This window comes from Cupressus sempervirens, chromosome 7 (genome assembly GCF_028749045.1).
Source record: "Cupressus sempervirens isolate cs-2001-9-10 chromosome 7, ASM2874904v1, whole genome shotgun sequence".
Taxonomy (NCBI): Eukaryota; Viridiplantae; Streptophyta; class Pinopsida; order Cupressales; family Cupressaceae; genus Cupressus; species Cupressus sempervirens.
The window spans coordinates 536,794,105-536,814,867 of record NC_143124.1 but is presented as its reverse complement, the minus strand read 5'-3'; positions in this window follow the sequence as shown (position 1 = coordinate 536,814,867).

The following is a 20,763-nucleotide window of genomic DNA, read 5'->3' as shown; positions in this document are numbered from 1 at the left end:
TTATTAATTGTAGGGATTATTTGAATATTATGTAGGCTCATTAATCAATTTTTTGTACATTAAATCTAAAGTTTGTAGAGTAGAAAGTTGTACCTACAAATTCGGTCAAGCACTCAATCAAATTTTGGTAGGCAAATCCAACTCATGGCATGCACACTCCAACTGGCAGCCATTCTATTTTATCTCCACAACATTCTCTCTTTAAACTACACTTGGCTTGCAATCCCACCCAATGTGGGATTAATACCCACATTTTCGGTGATTAGAAAATGAGAATCCCAATCCAGAATTCCCCCGCCAGTGAGTAGTCCAAATCTTCCAACATCTGCTTCCCATTGCACCATGTGGTGCCATTTTAGTGGGCCACACTAGACAATTCTATCATCTGAATCAGTCGCTAGATGACTGCCATAGTGAACATGTAGTGTTCACTTATTTTTCCATGCAAACAACACCGTGGACCCAACTATCAACATCATCAATGCCTGCATAATCACCAGCTTAGTGCACATAGTGGACCTAGCATCTAGTCTTAGTTTGACATGTGGCACACTACTACACACCAACTTGTACACATGGCATATAGTCACTTGCTAACTCATCATAGCCACATCATCCTGTACAGGCAGGTAATCCATGTTAGCACTCCAGATACACACTTTGTTAGCAAATTTGACACATCACCTACCACTTTGTCATCTATGTCAGAGTATAGTTTTTTGCCATGACATTTGTCCATATAGGTTGTATGATGCTAATGTCATCATGGCATCATGCTAATGTCATCAAAAGGGTAGGAGGACTGTAATGAACCATTTTTGGAACATTAGAATTCATAACCTTATTGTGTATAATTTTCTCCTTTGTCTCCCAAATTACGATTGGTTCCCTTTTATTTCCCTTTATATTTCTCCTTCTTACCATATATCCCTCCATATTATATTCCTCTATGTATATATAGTTTCCATTTCTAAGAGTCACATCTTTTTATAATATTAATTATATTATATTATTATTAATAATAATAAATTGTAACATTAATTATTATTAATATATTAGTAATTGTAATGTTAATATAATTATTAATAATAATAATTATATTGTAACATATATCATTTTATTAATATATCAACTGTATAAATTATATTATGATATTATAATATTAATAGTGTTTCTATATTAAATCATATTTTAATCATTATAATATAATTATTTATTATATTAGATTATTATTTAATTAATTTCATAATTCCATATTGCTATTATAATGCAAGGATATTATTATATAATATTACATATAAAATATTATTACTTTAATATTTTTATTAATATCACTTTATGTATAATACTTATTTATTATTTAATTTATATATTAGAGTAGGGACCAACCATATGACAATCAAATTTAACCCTGTCTTTTGCTAATGTAAGCCCTCTCCAGATTTTTTTTGATTTTGCAGTCCGACTTTAGGAGGCCATATCTCAGTCATCTAGACTCCAAATTAGGTGCATTTTTTTTTCTAAAACTGGGCAGAATTTTCTAAACTTTTTAGTGGTGTAGCTCTTTTCTAGTTTTGGTGCATGGATTGTTCAAAAATTGTATTTTTTGGTGACTATACCTACATAATCCTACATTTTACAACTTCAAACAATTCATATGGACACATCTAGAGTTGAAAATAAGTTCCATTTTTTTTAAAGTGCGTTATTTTTCATCTACTTTCCAAATCTACAGTAATATTGTTAGGTTGTGTGGAAAAAAGTGTCACTTTTAGAAATAGTGACTTTCTTTGCTTTGTATTGCTTCAAAATTGTAGCACATTGTAAAGTTCCAGATTTGTACAAGGAAAATCAGAAGTTCATGAAGGCCAAAATTGGCAAGTGGCCCATTGTAATTACACTACTTATAAAGTGCCAAAAGCATCTCTTTTGGGGTGGGGGGTGGTTCTTGATTTAGTGAAAGGGGAGGTGGTCTTGGTGTTGTGTTCTCTCTTTTCTACACTTTTCTTTCATTTTCTACATTATGGGAAATTTTAAGTTTCCAAAATTAACTCCACATAATTATGCTACATGGTCCATCAAAATGTGGTACCATTAATGCACAATGGAGTTTCACAATATGTACATGGTACTCTTCCTAAACCAGCAAGTGATAACATATCAGCAAGTGATATTTTTGCTTGGGTAGCAATGGATAGAAAAGCCCTGGGTGATATATGTTTAGGGGTTGATGACAAGATCATGTATCAAAAGAAGAAGTGTTCTATAACAAAAGAAGCTTGTGATACCCTCAAAAGCCTATATGGTAAAGTGTTAGAAGATGATGTTTTCAAAATTGAAGATGAGCTTGTCTCCTTAGATCCTAAGTTATTTGATTCTGTATAGGATTTTATCATCAAGGTGAATGAACTAAGAACAAAGCTTACTAATTGTGGGAGTTCTATCAAAGATAACAGATTGATCTATCTCATACATAACAAGATGTCATTAGAGTATCCCACATTTGTCTCTTCTTTTAACACCTCTAAGAGTACCTCAGGGTCTACCTATAAGAAAGTCACTTTTGATGAATATGTTGATCTATTGGATACAAAAGAAAAGAACTTGAAATAAATGGGGATTCTCAAATCACCTAAGTCTAAAGCATTGGTGGCCAACAATGAGGGTTCTCAAAATTCAGCTGGACAATCTTCAAATCAAGGAAAGGGTAAGAAAAAGAAGTGGAAGAACAAATTAGAGGATACAGAAAAGATAGCACTACAAACCAATCAACAAGGAAAGTCTTCCTCAAATTCCAACAAAAAGGGGGAGAACAATAAGGAGAAGAAAAAGTGCACTTGTTGCAAGAAAATAGGTCATGAAGAACATGAGTGTTATCTTAAGAAGATTGATGAGTTGACCAACATCATGAAAAGACATAATGGTCCACTGCCTAATGCTTATAAGGAGAAAGGGTCTTCTTCATATTCAAAGGGCAAAGGGCAAGCACTCATGGAAAATTCAAATTCTTAAAAGGAATGGATACTTGACTCAGGTGCCTCTTATCACATGGGTTCTTCAAAAGAGGATTTTTCTTCAATGAAGCAATCAAAGGTATCATACATCTTCATGGGAGATGATACTAAAATGGAAGTTGAAGAAAAAGGAAATGTGGAAATGGAAAATGGAGAGTTTCAAGATGTTCACTATGTTCCAAACCTAAGTTCTAATATCCTATCAATCTACCAAATCACTCACCTTGGAGATGGACATAGAGTTGAATTCCTTCTAGACTCCTTGGTTGTAGTGGGGAAAGTGAATCATGACAAAAGGTTATACTCTTTCTCTCATTTTGTGCCCAAGTCTCCTTCAAAGGCCTTGTTAATTCAATCAAATTCTCAAATGCAATTATGGCATGAGTGGTATGGACATATTACCATCTGCTATCTTTAGCAACTTTGCACATACAGAATGGTCAAAGGTCTGCCCCAAATCAACTTTTCCCATGGTGAATGTTCAAAAAATTTAGTGGATTTGCATCTAGAGGGGAAGTTAAAGAGAGGGAAGTCTTCAAGAGCACCAAGTGTTCTACAGATGGTTTACATGGTATTAGCAGGTCCTTTTGCAAATAGCTAGGGTTGCTACATACTGACCTTCATTGATGAGTTTTCAAGATACACTTGAGTCTATTTTCTTCATAGTAAGAATGAAGTGTTGGACAAGTTTCTAGCCTTCAAGACTCACATTGAACATAAATCTAGGAAAGCCATCAAAGTTCTAAGGATGGACAATGGATGTATGTAACCCAAAGACTTACAAAATTTTGCAAACTTGAGGGCATTGATTTTTAGAATCTACCAGCATTCAGTTTGCATAAAATAGATGTTGTAGCTTTGAGGATCCACACTCTTAAGTCTATGGCAAGTTGCATGATACAAGTCAAGTTTCTAGATTCATCTTTAGAAGTCGAAGCAATCAACAGTACCACTTACATTCTTAATAGGCCTCCTCGTCTAGCCTTAGATGGCAAGACTCCTTTTGAGGTATGGTGCGGTAGAAAACCTATTGTGACACACTTTAGAGTCTTCAGTTGTCCTACATGGGAAAATATATCTTCCAGAGGATGCAAGGCACAGTCACCTCAGCCTTGTACTTTCATTGGTTATGAAGAAAATGTGAAGGCATATAGGCTCTTAGATCTAGAGACACATAAAAAATTTGTGGAGAATGATGTACAATTTGAGGAAAGTTCACCTAGCTAGTCCTCTAATCCTCTCCACACATCATACCATGTGGAAACTGATAGTGACACCAATGATAGTGCTTGAATAGATTTAGACACATGGGGTTCTATCAATAGTTGTAGCAAGAGGTCACTACGTCAGTTTAGTCCACATGCATACATAGTCATAGTGATAGGTCTAGCACATCAGGGTACATCCAGTCTTTTAGGTCTAGCTTCAGTGATAGATTTGGGGGACAGTATTGATGATCTGCCTCTTCTTCTTGATGAAGTAACTTCTTCTTCACTTGTCATGAGGGCTCCATTTAACCCTCTTGCTCATGCTCTACATGATTGATTGTCACAGGTTGAAGTGATTATGGATACTTATGATCAATAGTTGTAGAGGGCTTCTTCATTAGCTAAGGAGATAGATAGTTCTTTAAGACAGGTTCTTCAGCCGGTTGAGTAGGTTTCAAAGATATCATTTATCCATGGGATTATTTCCATGTACAATGGAAGTGTCTATTTTTTACCTTTGGCATTGTTTCTTCCTAAGGGGAGGAACACCATTCTACAGTCTTGGATAAGCTTCTTCATCGGAGCAGTCACTAGCAAGCATTCTTCTTTAGGGGGAAGCCTATTCTATCTCTCTTCCTCTTCTCATTTTTCTCTTATGTATATACTAGATATATGTTGTAATGGGGGGGTCTTGATTACTCCATCCATCCATACATCAGTTCATCTCTCTTTTTGGGGGAGGGTTTTTCCCATGAGGTTTTCCCTCTTTCTCCACTTTATGAGAGATTGCATTTCATTATGTGCATGGCTACCTAACATGGCCTAGTAGCTAGGACCCATCATGCACTTCATCCTAGATTTCGTAAGCTTAAGGGTATTCCCCTAAGTTGCACTTAAGGGTGGTGTTGGTGTAAATAAGTATTTATTATTTACACATACTTAAGTTTACTTAGGTTAATGCATTATTTTATTAGTTATTTATGTCATGCCTGACCACTACTTTGATTTTTTTCTGCATATTAGGATTTTGTTGTTATAAGTTCTTTTCAGATGTTATGTTTTTATTTTTGTAGAACTTGGTTATATTATTGTCCTTTGGAACACGAGACTTATGCTAAACATATTTTCTGTTTAGAACTACTTTGTTAGCATTGAACATGACTTGGGATTTTATGATTTGAAACTAGCATACAAATAATTTCATGTTGATTGGGTTTCGATTATGTTTATTATGTTTCAAACTCATTGTAAACTACATTCTGTGTTTGTATGTTTTAGAAAGAAAGTTATATATAGTATGTTTAACTTGACATTGCAAATAAATTTGTATGTTAATATGCTATATTTATTTGGAACTTGTCATTGTATTTTCATATGCATGACTGAGAAGGGATTGAATTATTGCATTAGATTTGTTTTCAGTATAGCATATAGGTGTATGATGTAAAGGGTTTAGATACTTCTTATTGTATATAACCTTAGGTTGGTTTTGATTACATAACTTATATTCATCTTTTTAAAAAGGGTTTAATAACACGTAGTTGGTATAGTATATACATATGTTATTAAAAGGGGTTTTAATATTTCTTAAATAACATAAAACCCTAAATGGGTTTCTATTGCCATGTAACAGGATATCAGCATTGTTCATAGCCAAATTCATGGCAGTGGTTTTGGTACTGTCAAATACACGGCTCTGTGATGTGTGATGTGTATTGAATGCATGTTTATGAGGAATTATGGCACTAAAGGTTTGGTCGGCCATTTCTTTTTGTGAGTTGAGTTTCTTGCTAAATTTGGGCTGGAAACTTGGCCACATTGCTCTGTTTTTCTCAACATATGTGACCCTTGTTGCTGAGGTATCAACATAATGAAGGGTTTTGTTGGAAGGGGATACTTGCATATGTGGCTGAACATAATGGTGTTACTCATCAGAAGTTGTTTGTTGTTATTGTTGGTATCTTCTACTTCACTCCATTGTGAAGTCATTTATGAGTTATGTGTGTTAGCATTGTGGAGATTGTTTACCAATTTTGACTTGGCTTTTGGGGCTTTGGCAATGAGCTTTATTGCAGAGCATTGTACTAAGCATTTTCCATCTCCTGTATTTCATGTAGGGGCAATTTCTTACCCTACTCTCTCTCTCTGTTTACAATTGCAATGTTATTTTGATAAGCATGTTTGTAAATGGTTATCAATTTTTTTATGATGTGTATTGACACTCAAGAATGGATATATGCAGAGCAAATAACTATGTGCAATGCTTAGCCCTGTATATATCCACACTTGAATGTGAAGTATGGAGATATCATTTTGGGTTTTTCTATAGATATATATTTGTGGGCTTTTCCCTAAACATACATTTTTCTCTGAGTTGAACCCAATAGGAGACTCATGCTTGCGACAGTAAGCATGCATGTGATTGTGTTATACATATGGGTATTCGACTTTCTTAGAGCCGAGCTTTGAGAGAACCCATATCTCAAAGTTCATGGATATGTGTGGTTCGGCCTCAATCATGAGCTCGCATTAGATTGTAGACTCATGATTGATCAAGGGAACAGTCACTCTATTTTAAGAATTAATTAACTTGGACCAAGGGTTAAGTCATATAATAAGCAGTGCACTTGAATTCTAAAGCTCAGTCATTATATATTAAAAACAATTTTTTTTTAAACTTAGAGATTTGGCTAAGGTACTGAATCATTGTTAAAATGACGTAGATAATATAGTGAACAGTATATGACAACTGATGGTAATGACATTTTGTCAAATAGTTAAAAGGAAGCTCGAAACAAGTAGAAATTTCTTTGCGATAGCATAATTTACCCATTAATATATGATGCAAATTGAGTCGTAATTAAGTAATGTTTTGTGAAATTGTTCACAACTGAATATGGCATTATTTGATAAACAAAGACATAGATAGATGTTGTTATTTCAATATCGACATGGTCATTATGTGAATAGCTAGTGTGCATCTTATAGCTTAGGGATTTTACATCCTAATTACTTTTGGTCATTGGCATGATGAAAGTTACATTGCATATTTGTGAATCACATTTTGAATTGATTTCAGATATTGTATTTTCATATGTTGTTGTAGTTATAACTGGGTGTTGGCTTATTGTCAAATAGTGGTATAACTTCAATAGACAGTTGAATATTCAATAACATTGTTAATGATCATTTGTTAAGCATTGGCTGCACTTGGATTCAATTATGTTTAATTTTGCTATGAAGTGTCTTAATAGCATGTATGGATTTTTTTAAGATAAGATGTTTGAAACATAATTATTTTATTATAAAGATGTATTTTAGTTCATAATTGAAATGGAAAGTCATTTCAAGTAATGAGGTAGATTTATGATATATGTTTGATGATATGTCATTTAAAGCAAGAATATCATATGTACATTGTTTTACTATCTTAGGTCATTTCGAAGGATAGGTTTAGTTTATTATAATAGTAGGAATAAATAGTATAGTACTACGATTGGTAAATATCATTAAACTGATGTATTAGTTTAGTTATATTTACGAGATTGTAATATTGTAGTATTTACTTATGTTGTTAAAAAATCTCAATTTACTTTCGAATTTGGCAGTAGAGATGAGATTTTCAATAGATGAAGAATGTAATATCATGTGAAAATTGACTTGCTATTCATTGCATGTGCATTCTTAGAATATTTGTTTGATGTGTATTTTAAGGATAGTTGTAATGATTGTTTATCGAGGTGGCTAAATATCAATTTATCCTATTTAGTTAATTAATTCAATGATAATTTTAAAATGAATTGGGTGGGTTAATTACATACAAAAGATAATTGGCCTTATCTATGACTTAAACCAGTAAGGTTAAGTATGGAGAACAAGGCAAATCTCTATTACGTCATTTCACGAGTACCATAGAGAATTCCACTATGTGTTGTCTATGAGCTTACCATATATGGATGGAGTATCTTAGCACCATAGTGATGACACCTCAGTATATATATGATTCATTTATTGGTTATTCTTAGTGCGAGTTTAATTTTTCATTGTTAAGAAGATGTTTACTTCTTGCATATTAATTTTAGAATTGCACTATGTTAGGTGGTTCAGATATCTGCATTATGGTTTTGTATATGTTTATTCTAACATGTATGCAAGTGGACTACGCTTTTCAACTCAGTTTGTACTAAGCCCTCTTTGTATTGTGTTGCATTTCTATGTGTTTTCAGGCATTTCAAGTTGATTAACAAGTAGCTAAGGATGACTGTTGAAGTTACTTCTTGAAACAGAATTTGTTACTTGTAGGGTCCATATGTTGGACACGGGCATTTAAGAATGGTATCATACTTCATTATTGTACTGAACTCTTTATGTATTAGCATCATAATGAAAATTTATTTGGATGATATCTTCTTTTATTTTGAGGTTTACGGATTGAGTGTGGCTCAATCATTGTACTTGTACTTGTTTTATGTTGTATAAAAAAAAAAAATTACGTTCATTGTACTTATTCTTTGTTTCAAATTTCTTCTTGTGCTTAGTGTAGCATTACATTTGGTATCAGAGCACGGTTAAAATAACCAAGACTCTTGGGTTATAGGGTTTAACCTGTCATCAATGTGTTATTAACAATTATTGTTTTTAGGTTGCTATCATGCCTCCCGTAACTAGAGGATCTTGAGGACATGGCATTCCTGAGGATAACTTTGCTAGGAGAGGCAGAGGTAGAGGCAGGGGCCCTGGTAGAGGTCCTAGGCACTAGAATATTGTTGGGGATGGTTAGTTTGATCAGAATGCTGGGGTTGGAAACAACTAGGATAACTAGGCAGATCAAGCTATGGTACTTTAGTGAATACTAGAACGTTTCGATAATATTGAGACTAACCACTAGATTCTTGGTGGGGGAGCAAATGTTAGGATACCTCTTGTGCAAGGTATTTACCTTCTTGTAGAGGATGATCCAGTGGCAAGAGCTCAGCTCAAGGATCTTTCCAAGGTGAAAGGGCCATTATTTTATGGTACATAATAGGGTATAGCAGCAGAAGCTTGGCTGTTGAATATTGAGCAGTGCTTTATCTTACGCCGTTACTTGAGTAATGTGAAAGTAAGATGGATGGTTATGCATTTGAGGGGATTTGGTTCCTTGTGGTGGGAATAGGAGTTGGAGAAGCTTGGCATTGATATCTCTCTTGTTACTTGGGAGCTCATTGTAGAGCATTTCAAGGAGAGGTTCATGTCTGAATATTGGTGTCAAGCCCATGCAGAGGAGTTCTTTCATATTATGCAGTCTGACTCTATAGTGGAAGCTTATGAACGTAGGTTCTACGAGCTTAAAAAAAAATTTGGGTGGGCAAAAAATGATAAGGCCATGATACAACACTTCATCAGAGGGCTTATGCCCAAGATCAGGGAGGAAGTGAGAACTTTCAAACCTGTGACTATGCAGGAAGCTTCAGAGCGAGCAAAGCTGATTGAGATGAAGTCTGGCTATCATGGGACTTCATACAAAACCAACATGAATCCACCTACCCCGAATGTCAGTAAGAGTCAAAATCCTCCACAGAGTAGTTTGAAATTAGGATTTTCAGGTGGGAAATTCAAGAAGAGGAAGTTTGATAAGAACTCCAAGTGTTCAGAATGGCCTAGACTATCTAAACCACCTTAGAGTGTGTAGAGTAATAATCCATCTCCTAGTCCTTCTGGTCAAAACATAGGATTCAGGAAATCTGTTGAGTGTTTTCATTGTGGATAGTTAGGTCATTACTAGTCTTAGTTCCCTAACTAGGACAAGCTGAAGGTTGGACCTAAGCCAGCTAGGTCTGAAGTGACAGTTGGTGATTCTGCCAGGAACCACTGTGTTTTTGCTACCCTAGATTAGAAGCAGGCCGAACACCAAAAAATAGTTATTGAAGCTCAGGGTAATACTCAAGGTATGAAAGTATCTATCTTATTTGACTCTGGAGCTATAGACTCATTTATTTCTTCTGCTTTAGTTGAATATAGTGGAATTCTTGTGGTTAGGGCAAGGAATAGTTGGCAAGTGGAGTTAGCGTTAGGCTCTAGGGTGAACGTTGATATTGTTGTTCCTGACTATAAGATTCCAATGAAACCTTTTACTACTTTAACGAACCTTAGGGTTATACCTTTAGGATCATATGACATAGTTTTGGGGATGGATTGGTTAGAACAGCATCAAGCTATTATGGATTGCAAGGATAAGACAATTAATTATTTTGATGATTTTGGATCAGCTAGGGTTATTGTTGGAATCAAGAGACCCATCTCTTTGAGGAAAATTTCTACCAAGAAATTGGCAAGGTGTGCTTGAAAAGGCTGTAGTTTGTTTTCCATATCGGTAAATGACTTAGAAGATTCCATAGTTAAAGGTTCTTCTCTCGATCATCCAGTCTTGCAGAGTTTTTCAAATGTTTTTATTGAGGAGATTCCTGGAATACCTCCGAGAAGAGAAATTAATTTTTGAATTGATTTAGTACCAGGAACGGAACCAATTTCCAAGACTCCATATAGAATGATAGCTCAAGAGCTGGTTGAACTTAAAGTTTAGTTGGAGGAGCTTTTGGAGAAAGGTTTGATTCATCCTAGTGTATCACCTTGGGGTGCTCCAGTAATCTTTGTCAAGAAGAAAGACGACTCCTTAAGACTTTGCATAGACTATAGACAGTTAAACAAGGTCACTGTTAAGAATAGGTATCCTTTGCCTAGAATTGATGACTTGTTTGACCAAGTCAAGGGTGCTTGAGTCTTTTCGAAGATTGATCTGAAATTAGGGTATCATCAACTTAGAATCCAAGAAGCTAATATTCATAAGACAGCTTTTCACACTAGGTATGGGCACTATGAATTCATAGTAGTACCTTTTGGATTAACAAATGCACCTTCTGTCTTTATGAGCCTAATGAATGGTGTGTTTAGAACTTACCTAGACAAGTTCATACTGGTTTTTCTAGATGATATTTTGGTGCATTCTAACACTACTGAGGAGCACAAGCAGCATTTAGAGCAAGTTTTGGAATGCCTTTGTAGGAAAAGACTGTATGCCAATCCTGAGAAGTGTGAATTCTTCAAATCAGAGATTTGTCACTTAGGGCATATCATTTTAGGGGATGGAATTTTCGTAGATCCATCCAAAATTCAAGCTATTGTAGATTGGCCAGCACCTACAAATGTGTCTGAAGTTTGAAGTTTCATGGGCTTAGCAAGCTATTACCGCAAATTTGTGTCAAACTTCTCTAGAATAGTTCATCCTATCACATCTCTTCAAAGAAAAGAAAAGAGATTTGTGTGGACAGAGGAGTGTGAGGTAGCATTTCAAAAACTTAAGGAATGTTTGACCAGTGCGCCAGTTCTGGCAGTCCCTGATTCAGCTAAGGAGTTCATGGTTTGCACTAATGCATCTTTGGATGGCATAGGGGTAGTGTTGATGCAAGAAGGACATGTTATAGCTTATGAGTCTAGAAAGCTAAAGAGTCATGAGGTGAATTACCCTACTCATGATCTCAAACTTGTGGCGATTATGCATGCTTTAACCAAGTGGCGACATTTTCTTTTGGGTTAACCATTTGAGTTACATACTGATCACCAAAGCCTTCAGTATCTTTTCACACAACCAGACCTCAATGTAAGGTAGTGAAGATGGATGGAGTTCCTATGTGAATATGACTTTGAGATTAGTTATGTGCAAGGGAAGGAGAGCATGGTTGCTAATGCACTTAGCAGAAGGCGACATGAATTATCTTCTTTGATCCTAACATTGGATCTTAAGGATAAGATTTTATAGAACCATTCCCCAGATCATTGGTTTTAGGATGTTAAGGCTGTTATTGATAGTGGAAGCATCTTGGAAGGGCATTTTGAGGGGTATTCAATAAATTTTGAAGGTTTACTACTGTTTAGAGGGAGTGTGTACATTCCTAAGTTGGGTGATTTGAGAAATCTGGTTATGTTTGAGGGCCAAAAAGCACCATATTCAGCTCATCCGAGTGTCAAGAAAATGCATGCTGACCTTAAGCAGCATTACTATTGGCCTAGAATAAAGAGAGACATAGCAGATTTTATGGCTCGATGCTTGGAATGTTAGCGGGTTAAGGCTGAACATCAGCACCCTGCGAGATTATTGCAGCCACATAATATACCAGAATAGAAATGGGACACCATTTCTATAGATTTTATTACTAGATTGCCTATTACATCTCGTAGGCATGATGCTATTATGGTGGTAGTGGACCAATTTTCTAAGGTTGTCCACTTTATTCTAGTTAGATCATCTTATAATGCAACAGCGGTTGCCAAGATATATATGGAGTAGGTAGTTAAGTTACACAAAATTCCTAAAAAGATTGTTTCTGATAGGGATCCAGTGTTTACTTCTTCTCTTTGGAGATCCATGTAGTGAGAGTTAGGTACTTAGCTAAATTTTAATTCAGCTTATCACCCAGAGACAGACAGACAAACTGAACGTGTCAACCAAATTTTGGAAGACATGCTTAGGATGTACATAATGGATAGATAGAATAAATGGGAGGAGTATCTACACTTGGTAGAATTCGCTTATAATAATGGATATCATAGTTCCATAGGTATGACACCCTTTCAAGCATTGTATGGTAGACCTTGTAGGACACCTCTCAGTTGGGATAATTTGGAGGATAGGACTCTTGTAGGACCTGATATGTTGCAAGATTTGGAGTAACAGGTTATGAGGATCAAAGAGCACCTTATTACTACTCAAGATAGACAGAAGAAATACATTGATAAGCATATAATTGACCATCAATTCTTGGTGGGTGATAAAATGTTTCTCCGAGTAAGACTGCGTAAGAGTCCAATTCGTTATGGAATGGGAACCAAGTTAGCACCACGATTCATGGGTCCATTTAAAATTCTAGAATGGATTGGACCTGTTACCTATAAAATTTCCTTGCCACCGAGTCTTTCACGCATTCATAATGTATTTCATTTTCAATTTTGTGTAAGTATATACCTGATATTGCTCACGTACTTGATTGGAAAAATTTTCAGATTATGGATGGTCAAATCATGTTGGAACCAGTGCAAATCATGCAAAGCTGAACTATGAGTTTAAGAGGGAGACAAATAAGGTAGGTAAAGGTCCTATGGGACCCCAAAGATGAAACATCTGCTACCTGGGAGGACACTAAAATGATGAGAGTAGCTCATGCATTCTTGTTTACTGACTTCCAAGAGAAGGTCGAATCCTAGTGGGGGAGGGTGTCATGCCTGACCACTACTTCAGTTTTTTTCTGCATATTAGGATTTTGTTGTTATAAGTTCTTTTTAGATGTTATGTTTTTATTTTTGTAGAACTTGGCTATATTATTGTCCTTTGGAACACGAGACTTATGCTGAACGTATTTTCTATCTAGAATTAATTTATTAGCATTGAAGGTGACTTAGGATTTTATGATTTGAAACTGGCATATAAATAATTGCATGTTGATTGGGTTTTGATTATGTTTATTTTGTTTCAAACTCATTGTAAAATGCATTCTGTGTTTGTATGTTTTGGAAAGAAAGTTATATATAGTATGTTTAACTTGACATTGAAAATACATTTGTATGTTAATATGTTGTATGTATTTGGAACTTGTCATTGTATTTTCATATGTGTGACTGAGAAGGGATTGAATTATTGCATTAGATTTGTTTTCAGTATATCATTTAGGTATATGATGTAAAGGGTTTAGATACTTCTTATTGCATATAAACTTATGTTGGTTTTGATTACATAATTTATATTCATTTATTTTAAAAGGGTTTAATAACCCATAGTTGGTATAGTATACACATATGTTATTAAAAGGGGTTTTAATATTTCTTAAATAATATGCAACCCTAAATGGGTTTCGATTTCCATGTAATGGGATATCAGCATTATTCATAGCCAAATTCATGGCAGTGGTTTTGGTACTGCCAAATACATGGCTCTGTGATGTGTGATGTGTATTGAATGCATGTTAATGAGGAATTATGGAACTAAAGGTTTGGTTGGCCATTTCTTTTTGTGAGTTGGGTTTCTTGCTGAATTTGGGCTGAAAACTTGGTCACATTGCTCTGTTTTACTCAACATTTGTGACCCTTATTGTTGAGGTATCGGCATAATGAAGTGTTTTGTTGGAAGGGGATAATTGCATATGTGGCTAAATACAATGGAGTTACTCATCAAAAGTTGTCTTTTTTTATTGTTGGTATCTTCTACTTCACTCCATTGTGAAGTCATTTATGAGTTATGTGTGTTAGCATTGTGGAGATTGTTTACCAATTTTGACTTGGCTTTTGGGGCTTTGGCAACGAGCTTTATTGCAGAGCATTGTACTGAGCATTTTTCATCTCTTGTATTTCATGTAGGGGCAATTTCTTACCCTACTCTCTCTCTCTATTTACAATTGCAATGTTATTTCAATAAGCATGTTTGTAAATGGTTATCAATTTTTTTTTTTATGATGTGTATTGACACTCAAGAATGGATATATGCAAAGAAGATAACTGTGTGCAATGCCTAGCCCTGTATATATCCACACTTGAATGTGAAGTATGGAGATATAATTTTGGGTTTTTCTATATATATATATATATTTGTGGGTTTTGCCCTAAACATACATTTTTCTCTGAGTTGAACCCAATCAGAGACTCATGCTTGCGACAATAAGCATGCATGTGATTGTGTTATACATATGGGTATTCCACTTTCTCAGAGCCAAGCTCTAAGAGAACCCATATCTTAGAGTTCATGGATATGTGTGGTTTTGCCTTAGTCACGAGCTCGCATTAGATTGTAGACTCATGACTGATCAAGGGCATAGTCACTTTGTTGTAAGAATTAATTAACTTGGATTGAGGGTTAAGTCATTATAATATGTTTGATGATATGTAATTTAAAGCAAGAATATCATATGTACATTGTTTTACTATCTTAGGTCATTTCGAAGGATAAGTTTAGTTTATTATAACAGTAGGAATAAATAGTATAATACTATGATTGGTAAATATCATTAAACTGATGTATTAGTTTAGTTATGTTTATGAGATCGTAATATTGTTGTATTTACTTCTGTTGTTAAAATAATCTAAGTTTACTTTCAAATTTGGCAGTAGAAGATGAGATTTTCAATAGATGAAGAATGTAATATCATGTGAAAACTAACTTGTTATTTGTTGCATGTGCATTCTTAGAATATCTGTTTGATGTGTATTTTAAGGATAGCTATAATGATCATATATTGAGGTGGTTGAATATCAATTTATTATATTCAGTTAATTAATTCAATGATAATTTTAAAATGAATTGGGTGGGTTAATTACATACAAAAGATAATTGGCCTTACCTATGACTTAAACCAATAAGGTTAAGTACAGAGAACAAGGAAAATCTCTATTACGTCATTTCACGAGTACCATAGAGAATTCCACTATGTGTTGTCTATGAGCTTACCATATACAGATGCAGTATCTTAGCACCATAGTGATGACACCTCAATATATATATGATTCATTTACTGGTTATTCTTAGTGCGAGTTTAATTTTGCATTGTTAAGAAGATGTTTACTTCTTGGATATTAATTTTAGAATTGCACTATGTTAAGTGGTTCAGATATCTGCATTATGGTTTTTTATATGTTTATTCTAACATGGATGCAGGTGGACTACACTTTTCAACTCAGTGTGTACTGAGCCCTCTTTGTGTTGTGTTGCATTTTTGTGTGTTTTCAAGTGTTTCAATTTGACTAACAAGTAGCTAAGGATGACTGTTGAAGTTACTTCTTGAAACAAAATTTGTTACTTGTAGGGTCCATATGTTGGACATAGGCATTTAAGAATGATATCGTACTTCATTATTGTACTAAACTCTTTATGTATTAGCATCATAATGGAAATTTATTTGGATGGTATCTTCTTTCATTTTGAGGTTTACGGATTGAGTGTGGCTCAATCATTGTACTTGTACTTGTTTTATGTTGTATAAAAAAAAATTTGTTACATTCATTGTACTTATTCTTTGTTTCAAATTTCTTCTTATGCTTAGTGTAGCATTACAATTTAGGTGAGACACTTAGAAGTTTGTGTACTCTCATGAGTTGTCATGATGACAAGACAGAAGTACATAGCTCTATTTTATCACATGGTGCCTACAACACTAGAGTTTGCATCATTCAGTGAGTTGTCATGTTAACAACACAGTTATTTGCACTCCTAATTTAGCACATGTTGTCAACACCACTGATTTGTGTGATACACCATAGTAGACTTATCCTTATATCATCACACTTACTTTTGTGCTTAATGGAGAATAACCCATATCTAGTGGACACGTGCTTGGTTGTATAACTTATCATGGTGCTGACTTCTATGCATTCTAGAAGCTCTCTAGAGGCCTTTATATATAGACACTCCTAGTGTACTTGCATATGGCCAATATGGCATATTGAATGAATATATCATCATTATAATCATACTCTCTCTTTGGTCTACTGGTGTGCTTGTGTTTGAGTTTCTTGGTCTTGGGTGAATTCTGGCCTAAGCCAAATTCTTACAATATGAAACTACATACCTTTTACGTATGGTGGATCCAAATAACCTCAATGTCATTTCAAAAAGATGATCAAAGAAAATATTATTTCCTACAAAAACATAAAGGGATTATTAGTCCAAAATAAGTTATGTATAAGTAAACTAAAATTACACTTTAAATTATAACAATTTCATAATTTTAACATAAACATAGTTTTCTTGTTTAGCAATAATGTCCATGCAAATGAACTAGTACTAGTCACATAGGTTGCTCTAGGAAATGGATCAGCTTCAGTAGTACTAGTCTCTATTGCTCTATCAATTGAAGGTCTATCTATTAGTGTATAAAAATAGGTACATGAGTATAAAATCCACCCAACAAAAAAAAAATCATGATTATCATATTACAAAATATCACAAAACAAGTTTTACTAATTGTAGTGGGCATAGACGAGGATGTTCGCATATTTTTTGTTGCCAACAATGTAGTTGGCAATATCAGATCACCAACCGAAGGAGGAATTCACACTTCATCATGAGATGAAGCATACAATATTGTTAGCAAAGACATTTTCAATGGATAAAGATCAAATGGGATATTAGCTAAAAGCATCCAAAAATAAAAGTTAAGTGTTATAATGTCGATGAAAACAAACAATGTTGTACCAGTTTCACTTTCAACATTAGATGTCCTATGTCAACACTTAGTAATTTCCTTAAATAAACTCAATGATATAATAATACTATAATTATAAGTAATATTGAAAAAATAAAGTGTTACTTACATGAAAGTTGTGCACTACAACCCTCACCATGTTCAGCATGCGGTGTCATAGTTGTCACATATTTCTGTAGAACACATAATATCTTAGATCATGATCCATAAGATACTATAAAATATAAACATCTATTGTACTTCTATTATTTCTTTAGATTAATTACTACTTACCTTAAAAGTATCAACCCTGTGGCCCAATTCTTTTTTAGTGCCTCTTTCTCCTTGCTTGTGTCATACTCGATGATAATGTTAACAATTTCATCACTATATCTTTGTTTGAGTTGTTGGGCCATGAAAATAGGATCAGTACTAAGGGTGGTGTCATGTAGAAATGACAGCCATATTTCAAATCGCATTTGGTCTACTGTAATTTTAGCTTTTTCCTATCATTTGTGACATTAATAATAGTAAAATTCTATCAAAATAACTCCAAATCCATAAAGAAAAGAACATAATAATACAACATTTGTTTCTATATAATTTGAACAATTACAATAATTAAGGTTTACCTCTACTAAAGAAGGTGTGTGAGATGGTGCAACCCTTGCTTGTGCATGGTGGTCTTTCCATGTTGCCCTATGAAAAATATTAGTAATTCTTAGCAATCAGTAGTTAAATGAAAGAATTTTACATGTTGTACTTAATGTTTATATCTGCACATATGGTTTTCAAAAAAAAAAATTGGTGTAACTAATGTGTATATCTACAAAATTCAATATCAGTAAAATTTAATCAAAATAACTCCAAATCTATAAAGAAAAGAATGTAATAATACAACATTTATTTCTATATAATTTGAACAATTACAATAATTAAGGTTTACCTCTACTAAAGAAGGTGTGTGACATGGTGCATACCCACCTGTGCATGGTGGTCTATCCATGACACCTTATGAGAAAGATTAGTAATTCTTAGCAATTAGTAGTGAAATGAAAGTATTTGACATGTTGTACTTAATGTTTATATTTAAGCATATGGGTTTCAAATAAAAATTTGGTGTAACTAATGTGTATATCTAAAAAATTCAATATTAGTAAAATTCCATCAAAATAACTCCAAAGCCATAAAGAAAAGAACATAATAATATAACATTTGTTTCTAAATAATTTGAACAATTACAATAATCAAGGTTTACCTTCACTAAAGAAGGTGTGTAGGATGGTGCATCCCTGCCTGTGCATGGTGGTCTGTCCATGTTGCCCTATGAAAAAGATTAGTAATTCTTAGCAATCAGCAACAAACTGAAAGTAATAGACTTACCAAAAAAAAAAAAAAGTAGATTTTATATTAGAGTCAATATTAATTAGAGGCAATTAGTTTAAGTGTTATACTTACCAATCCCATGATAGGAAATTTTTTTGTATCTACATGATTCAAATTGTAATATATTAGACTCTTTTCCCCTGCATTTATTAATTTTATCGCACATACAAAAATACAATTTCCCTCATTTGTCTTGAATATATAATTTGCCAATTTATTAGTTGACACAAGTCAAAAATTGTTTATAAATCCTATAATATTCCCTATTTCTTTTAGTCTTCCATCAATATACATAGTGAACATTTTACTTTGATCATTTTCTTTGCATTGTATATAATTTGGTGACAATGCATACCTATGCATGCTTTTTTTATATTGCACAATCTACATCCAATTGTTGTAATTGTAACAAGGTCCTACATACTTGATCAATTCAAAAACTTTATTGTAATAGATCTTTATGCCATCCATGGAAAATAGGCACAAACCATGTAATGAAGATGGAGCTATGTGATATATCCTTTCATTAACAGAAAAATTAGTGTTAACTGGAAGTAGTTCATTGGGTAACCATTCTTTCTGAAGATGTGTGTACCTTAAGGGAACCTCCCTATTGCCTTCACTCTTATTATCGTAAGAACATGACCCCCCTTAGCAAGAAAAAATTAATTTTCTTGTTGAATTTTTTGCTAGTCTTTTGACCTTTAGTTGATCTCCCTATTTTAGACCTACAAGATGTCTCACTTTTGTCTTCTATTACGACATTTTCCTCACTTGAGGAAGAAAAATTAGACAAATACCTATTTGTGATACCTGCAACCCATAAAATGAGAGAGACACTAGGACAAAAGTTGATGTTGATAGTAAAGAGAAGATATGAAAATAAAAAATTGTATCTATAGGGTCTATTGACATATACCTATTGATCCATGTGACTATGCAAGATCTTGGTTAAAGGCATTGAATAGCTTGCATATATAAATCATTTATCTTAAGTTAGCCAAAATTTTGGTCTAATTAATATGTATATCTAAAAAAATATTAGACATGTTGTACTTAATGTTTATATGTACACATATGGTTTTGAAAGAAAAAGTTGGTCACCTCGCTTATCAAATTCACCCATATTGTAATGAATGAAAAGTTGTTTGTTTACAATGCTCTATAAACTAAAAATTACATAGAAGACAAAAATTACATTATGCATTCATCAAAATCAAAAAAATTCTATAAATAAAAATCATGACCCCATCATACTTGATATTGATCATACCTCAATGGACATTTCATTGACCATGTCATTGATCATAATCTTCATCCATGTCATCATCATCACCATAATTGCACTTGTCACTTTGATCATCATTGTCACCACCACCATCATCATCATCTTCACCACCATTATCATCATGACCATCATCACCATGATCATCATCGTCTTCACCAGCATGATCGTCATCATCATCATCATCATCATTATCATCAGCATGACTAGAATAATCATCTTCTTCATCATCATCATCATTGGATAATAGTCATTCATGATCATCATTTACTTCATCTTGTTATTCTTCAGTAACTTCTTCTTCCATCACATTATACTTTACCGGCCTTCCTCTTAGATCATGTCTAACAACAAATGACCAACTAGGTTTGTGTGAAATACCAAAGTAAAACATTTTCTCACATTGACATGGAAGAACATAGGGCTCATCTCCAACTGGCTCAAATGACCTTGTATTAATCATTGTAAATCCACTATCATGTTCAATAACAACCCTATTAGGACCATTTTGATTCAGCCATAGCCTGTATTATTTGGCAACAAATAGAACTAATTTGAATGAATTAAAGTCACACTCAAGTATATCATCCAAAATGTCATAGTATCAATTTTCAAATTGTTGAGGATGTATGTCAGTTCTAGATGAAATATTGATGAATGCAAAGACTACA